This window comes from Lytechinus pictus, chromosome 16 (assembly GCF_037042905.1).
Source record: "Lytechinus pictus isolate F3 Inbred chromosome 16, Lp3.0, whole genome shotgun sequence".
In the NCBI taxonomy this organism is placed as follows: Eukaryota; Metazoa; Echinodermata; class Echinoidea; order Temnopleuroida; family Toxopneustidae; genus Lytechinus; species Lytechinus pictus.
This window is the reverse complement of record NC_087260.1, coordinates 28554511-28562510: the sequence shown is the minus strand read 5'-3', so window position 1 is coordinate 28562510 and position 8000 is coordinate 28554511.

The following is an 8000-nucleotide window of genomic DNA, read 5'->3' as shown; positions in this document are numbered from 1 at the left end:
CTGCTTTCAGGGCCACGCACTGTCATATGCAGCCTTGATTTCTGATGAACATTACAAGTCATGACCCTGGACTCAAGTGTACATTATGCACTATGCTGTACAACAGTTGGGTTCACACGACACCTTCACAAATAAGTTTTTGCATACAGTTTACCATTATAATGCCCTCCAATATTTCAACATTTGTATCATTTAGGAGATCCCTCCCAAGAAAATGGTCATTTCAAGACAGGACTATATAGCCTAAGTTAAATTGGAGAAATAATCTTATTGCCATATTTTAAAGACATCAAATGCATTGAGACCTTCAGCATTACAAAATATTGTATGCTATTTCTAATGAATGATTTGTCAAGATACCATACTGTACATTGTTCACATCAGAGCTGAAATTGGATCTAGTTGGACAAATTCTCTCCACTACAACCATACTAGGGCTAAATGTGCTTGTAATGATTCAAGAGTCAGTTTTGAATCCACAAGTCCCAACGTAAAACCCCCAAAAAAACTACTGATTCATAAACATTTAGAATTCGCTACGACCTGAGGAGCATTTCATGTTCAACAAATAGTTTGTGATTTTGACTGGCTACATCTGTTATAAGCTACTAAAATCCTTACATCTGATTGGCTCAGGGCAAAATATTAGTCATTGAATATCACTATCTGCTGAATGAAGTCACACTCCTGGGTCCCGTTGCACCTAATAGGGTAACTTTGCCATGCAATGGTAACTTGCACGGGATCCTTGATTTTGATTGGCTGTTGATCATTGAACCATGGTAGTTACAATTGGTTGGCAAATTACCCTTTCATGCAACGGGGCCCTGATGTGATCATACTGTGACCGGCACATGTACGTTGAAGTAGTCTCGTTGTGAGTCAGAAGTCACATAATGTAAAATGTGATGCAACCAATATGACTCATGTTTGACATCATTATCAATGGAAATGATGTCAAGAAACTCGACTTTATTTCTTTCAAAAGAAGACTTCCCTTCTCCAATGCCACAAGATATCATTTGAACACAAATGAAAGAAAAGGAAAATAATATGACTCATTTCCATGGTTACCCATGATTTTTACTCTTGATTTCCTGTGCAGAATTTCCATTAAATGTGATAAAGCCATCTAATAAAATGATTTGTGCTTGAGAAAAATTTTATCTAAGGCCTATTGCTTTCTCGAAATTTATCAAGGCCTCAACTTTATTTCGACATGTACATCTATATAGAACGGCAAGAACTTTGGTATTAAAAGTCAAGTCCACCCAAGAATAAAAAAAGAGAAAAATCAAACTAGCCTAATGCTGAAAATTTCAGTCGAAATTGAATGTGAAATAAGAAAGTTATGACATTTAAAATTTTTGCTTATTTTTCACATAACAGTGATATGCACAACTTTAGACATGCAAATAAGACAGTCGATGTCCCTCACTCACTAATTGTTTTGTTTTTTATTGTTTGAATTATGCAATGTTTCATTCTTAACAGATTTGACTATAAGGACCAACTTGACTGAACCATATAGTTTTAAACAATGCTAATTCAACATGTTCAGGGAGGAATTAATCATTCTTTCACTTTGACAATGAGGAGAAAATTAGAATATTTCAAATTTCATATAATAAAATACAAAAGAAATAGTGAGTGGATGACGCCATCAGTCTCCTCATTTGCATACCGCCCAAGATGTGCATATGACTGTTTTGTGAAATTAAGCGATGATTCAAAATTTCATAACTTTCTCATTTTACAAATGATTTTGATGAAATTTTAAGTGTTATGCTTGTTGGATTTTGCTCTTTTTATTAAAATCAACTTTTTGTTGGGGATTGACTTGTCCTTTAAGGGTCAATAATGTGCTTCACTAAACACAATATTTCAAAGTGATGTATCAATTGAGACTATTAGGCCTATAGTTCAGTGCACCTTTATATCAATGACTCATCATAATGAGCTTTACATACATGTATTTCACATAAATATGAACTCTCATCATTATTTAGACATTTTGATTTTGTTTTATTCAATTGCTCTTTACCATAGACAATGCAAAGGAAGTGTAGATTTGTTTCATTTCTATATAAATGTACTGTCAACATGAACTGAAATGAAATGCACTGAAATTATTGACTACTATACATGTACCTACAATGTAAAGATAAAACATTGTACTAAAATTGATTGCCCATAAAGCAATGTTTTAATCTCCATAATGTCTTTCTCTTGTAAATACCTGATATGATATCAGGTATTTACAAGAGAAAGACATTGGGGATAATAAATTTCTTTCACCAAGAATGCATTCAGTTGACCCTTTTCAAATTACTGCAGACCTAGAATGTAGCTATCACCAAAATGAATAATCAGTAGGCTACATGTATGTAGGCCTATTTCTCAAATGCAAATCCCATATGTCCAATCTTGTAAAATACAAGGGTTTTTTTCCTTGAACATCCAAACAAAACCCTTCACAGATCCTAATGCAGGAGACACAGGTCAATGTAGAGGTCAAAAGACTACATATTGTACTTGTCTGGGATGCAATTAGTCTACAGTGCAGAGACTGAAATGTTTCAGTCTGCTAGATTGAAAAACAGAACGAAAAACATGAAGTTTTCATCTGCTGAGATTTCATTCAATGCAAATATTTTTTTTTTAAATAGGACACTGTTTTAAATTTAATGAATTGGAAAGAGCAATATTATTTCTTTAAAAGGAAAAATGCTCACAGCCTCACACTATACATCAGTGGAACCATTTGAAAAAATGACTAGCAACACTCCCAGATGAAGGTTTTGGGATTCTCCTCTTCTGCTGTTTGTTTATCTGGGGGGGGGGGGGGTAATATATTGGGTGTGCCTGCATGCTGGAATAGCTTTGGAACTGCCGAAAGGGACAATTCTTCAAGGTTCACTTCAAAATATACTTTATGGTACAGAGGTAAAGAGCCAGATGTAAAAGAAAATGTCCAAAGCATTGTATCTAGGCCTGCTGTGACAAACATTCAATAAATTGAGTTTGGTGTTGCAAGTCTGCTTAGTGGATTTGGGTATAATCATGACTAAACAACATGTTGGACATTGTATGCATATGTTTAAAACAAGGATCTGATGGCTTCAAGCAACCGCTTCCTTATCTCTTCAATCTCAGAATTCACTAGACAACAGATGGCTGCTGCCAAGTTGAAAGGAGATTGCATCATGAATCAGTTCAATTCCATCTGTTTTTCCTCCAGAAATCCCTCTCACTTTCAGAAAGGTCATCTCCATTGCTGTTATCACCACAGCTTCCATTTTTTTTTTACATATATGCAAGCAGTAAATGCCAACTTTCGTAGTAGTGCCAGTGTGATATGCACATGTTGCAAATGCAATTCAGTAGTGGAAATACAAGTTTATTATGAAGGAATGTTGGCTGTAGTCCCATGTTTATTTTTAAGCATTTTTATTTTTCATTTTACAAAGTTCACAATAAGTATTCTTCTTCTTTTTTCATGTCCACAAAACAATATCAGATATTTGGCTAGAACATGGCATGATAAACAATTTCTTCAAAAAAATGCTCACTGCAATCAATAACATATTACAGGCTTTAATGTTAATCTGAAATATGAATAACTATATGAAGGCCTACTTGAATCATAGGCCTAAAAACCAAAATGATATCTTTGTAGATGCTGCTGTTATTATTTTGGATATCATCTGAGATGACTAAATTCCAATCCTTGGTGGGTACATTGAATATAAATGAATTTGTGGTAAAGATGAGTTTGAACAGAATCAAACAAAAAAATTACCACCGAAGTGTTTGCACAGGTAGTATGAAAAAATATGTGCCAAATGGCTGTTGAAAAAAAAATGTGTAATTGGTTTTCGGATAAGATTTCATGACTTCACAAAGATATATGTAGGCTTATTTCAATGTACCAGAACTAGATATACATATAATATAAAGGTAGCTCATTAAACCTTGATTTAAAAGACTTTCTCATTCAAATAATTGTTTGCTGCAACTACTTTCTTTTACCTTTAACTTGTTAAACCCTATGGCTATGCCCAAGATAACTCTGGCTGGGGTTTATAGCCAAAGTGTAGTTTTAATTTTATGGAAATTAAATCTTGTTCATTGGGTTGAATGGAATTGGACAGGAGGGTTAATGTGTTGTAACATTCTTTTTTTTTCCATACAAGCACCAAAGGGAGCAATCAAACTGCACTTTTTTGTTCTTTCCCTTCATTTCTTTTATACTTCCCATAATTCCCAAAGTGTGTATGTGTTGGATGCCTAACGTGGACAGACCATGAAGTAATTATTGTACACATGTTGATCAAACTACTGACATGGAACTTGTCAAACAACTACCAGGCTAATGTTACCCCTACTCATACACAAACATACATGTACATATTTACAACTTAGCCCAACACAATGCACATTTTAATGCAAAAAGATCCAAATGATTTGGTATTACCCATGGAATCCATACCTATAGAAAAGTATTGTGGTGTTGTGGCTCTTGTAGTGGCCAAGCAACCTTGAGTAAGGCATCAACCAATGCATTGCCACTCTCCACCCAGGTGATTAATGGGTATATTTAATTGGATGTGTAATGCCAATTGTATTATGCCTAGCATTTGAGCATACACGTAGTTCTGCTTGAATGCTCTCCAGACCAATGGGAGTAGAGAAATATGTATTATTTTTACAGTTTGTGGGCTAGCCAGAATGTGATGACTTGAGTATTCTATGAAGTGATAATAAGAGAGGTTGTTCTCTTTATTATTGAATAATTGGACTAATACTTGTGTTTGTAGTTGAACTAAAGTTTGTAAATAATCATTGCAAGGCTCGACATTAGCGGTGGCCCGGTGGCCCGGGGCCACTAGAAATTCACCTCGGGCAATTATTATTGAAAAAATGTTAAGTTTTGGTGGCCCGAATCGGGCAACCAATAATTTTCAAAGTAGCGCAATTTTTCTCCCGATTTTGCACGCATTTATCAACTTTCTACAGTTCAAATTGCAAGTCAATTCGTCATGCGCCCTTTTTGTTAATCTACACACAAATACACACACACAAAGATTGCATAGTCATGACAGTATGTAGGCCTACCGCTATAGCATACAGTAAACTATTATCCAGCCGGCTGTGCCGGCCGTCTGGCGAGAGCTTTGCATGGCATGAAACCACTGCATGCAGCTAGTTAGCTGTGCGCTAGCAGACTACTCAGACTCAGGGAGCTGCGATACGAAATGTTGCTGCTAAGAAATCTTCCACAGAACTTTGAAAATCTACGTCAAAGTCACATTTTACACCTATGAAATGCCCTTCTACAGTCCATATTACTAAAATCTGGTGTAACCTGATTATTTGCAAGCATTTAAAAGAGGAATTATGACCTCTCTTTTGACTCAAAAAGACCGATTTCCAAATGCAATAATGCACATAAAACACATAGGTGAGTACATCACAGTCCCACGTGTGCATTTGTATGTATGTTGATACTTTGTTTCTTCCGAAGCTGTGTCTTTTCTAGCCAAAAATAAGCACACAGTTTCTTTATTTCTTTTTATAAATGACTTCTTAAACCACTCTTGAGGAAGTAAATACTTTGGGAAGGCATTTCATTGATATGAAATGTGAATTTTTCCAGCATTTGTCAAATATATTATAGGGAAGGACTTTTCTCACACTGTTTTTTCCAGATATAACTTATGCAATTTTTATTATTTTTTTTCTTTCATTTTTTTTTTATAGTGGTTAAACCATTTATACCCCTTCCTATTGAATATGCCTGATTAAATAATATGTTTCTACTGAAAAATAATTATAAATTTTCCATTTTTTTTTATAAATTTTGTTTTATTAATTTTTCTTTCATTTTTTGTTTTTTTTTCCTCTAAATTTTTTCTTTTCTTTTTTTCCTGTTCTTTGTTTTTTCTTTCTTCATTTTCTTTCTTTTGTTTTATTTTTTTTTATTTTAATATTTTTGTTTTCTTTTTTTTAATATACTAAATAAAAATTATTATTGTTTGTTTCCCCCTTTTTATGCATTGTTCTAATTTTGCAGCATATTTCTGTGATTTTCTCCTGCTATAATATGCTGGAAGAGAAAATAAACTATAGATGTGGGGCCTGCATAATCTAGGTTTTAGGATTCAAATAGGAAGAAAGGAAAAATCGAAAGTCCACACAACCTTTGGAACAATACAATTCTTTTATTCTCTTTCAATCATTTCATATTAATTTACAACGATAGAACAATTTATATATTACCACAAATCAATTAGCAAAGTAAAATAACAGCAAACAAGATTTACATACAAGATGTACAAAGTGAAAGTAACTTGGTGGTAGTGGCTGCAGAATTAATATTTCAGAAGTTTGTTTTATTCATTTTAAATTAATGTTTTTCTTTATACTTTTCGGGCCACCAGACTTTGATATCGGGCCACCAAAAATAATTATTTGAAGGTTTTGGTGGCCCGAACGGGCCACCACCAAAAAAAGTTAATGTGGAGCCTTGATCATTGTCATCATATACACATTTATTTTCAACCATTGCAAGTCAATTTCTGGACAGCAATAATTTAAAATGTATTCACAATCTACAGATCAATATTTATACACCTGCTGGTACGCCTTCAAATCCTTTTAAAAAGTTACTGAAGATACTGAAGGTATATGAAAATAGAACTGAGAAAATAAATCAGACTATCACATTACTTGCTTGTTACATGTTAAACCAGGAATTTTTAATGAAATAATGCATAAATGAAGAAAACCTCTTGCTCTAGATGCTGGGTGAAGAGAAGTAAATATATTGGTTTTAAAGATTCAATAAAAATAACTTGACTTGAGGAATTTAAATATGTAAATTACTGATAAAAAGGATTTTTTTTTTGCAGAACTGATGGTGGTCATTCAGAGGCATAGCTCCCTATTTTCATTGTCCCCATAATAGCCTTGAAAAGTTCAGCAAAACTGATACTGTGGTTGTTCAATCACAATATCATCTCTCTTTTTTTAATTATTATATTGTATCATAATTATCATCATCTATTTTGTAATAAAAATAAAATCGTTATATTATACTTACTGTTACCACTATCATCATCAAATCAATTATAAATGTATTGTGCTGTAGTCATAGTCATACATGTATTTCCCTTCCAGCGACCATACGGCAAGTAAAAAACTGTAGCTTTAATTATTTTTTATTCAAACCGCCTATATGTAGCTGGTAAAAAAATGTTAAATTTTGACTCACCGTACATAGGGGAAATGTGACTGTGTCATTTATATCATTGTAACAACTACTATGAAATCAACATCATAATGACATTAAGACATTATCAAACATCATCATCATCATGAGACTATCAATCATCAACATCATCATCATGACACTATCAAACATCATCATCATCAATCATCATCAAATATCATCATCATCATCATCAATCATCATCAAATATCATCATCATCATCATGACACTATCAATCATCAACATCATCATCATGACACTATCAATCATCAACATCATCATCATGACACTATCAATCATCAACATCATCATCATGACACTATCAATCATCAACATCATCATGACACTATCAATCATCAACATCATCATCATGACACTATCAAACATCATCATCATCATCATGACACTATCAATCATCAACATCATCATCATGACACTATCAAACATCATCATCATCATCATGACACTATCAATCATCAACATCATCATCATGACACTATCAAACATCATCATCATCAATCATCATCAAATATCATCATCATCATCATCAATCATCATCAAATATCATCATCATCATCATGACACTATCAATCATCAACATCATCATCATGACACTATCAATCATCAACATCATCATCATGACACTATCAATCATCAACATCATCATCATGACACTATCAATCATCAACATCATCATGACACTATCAATCATCAACATCATCATCA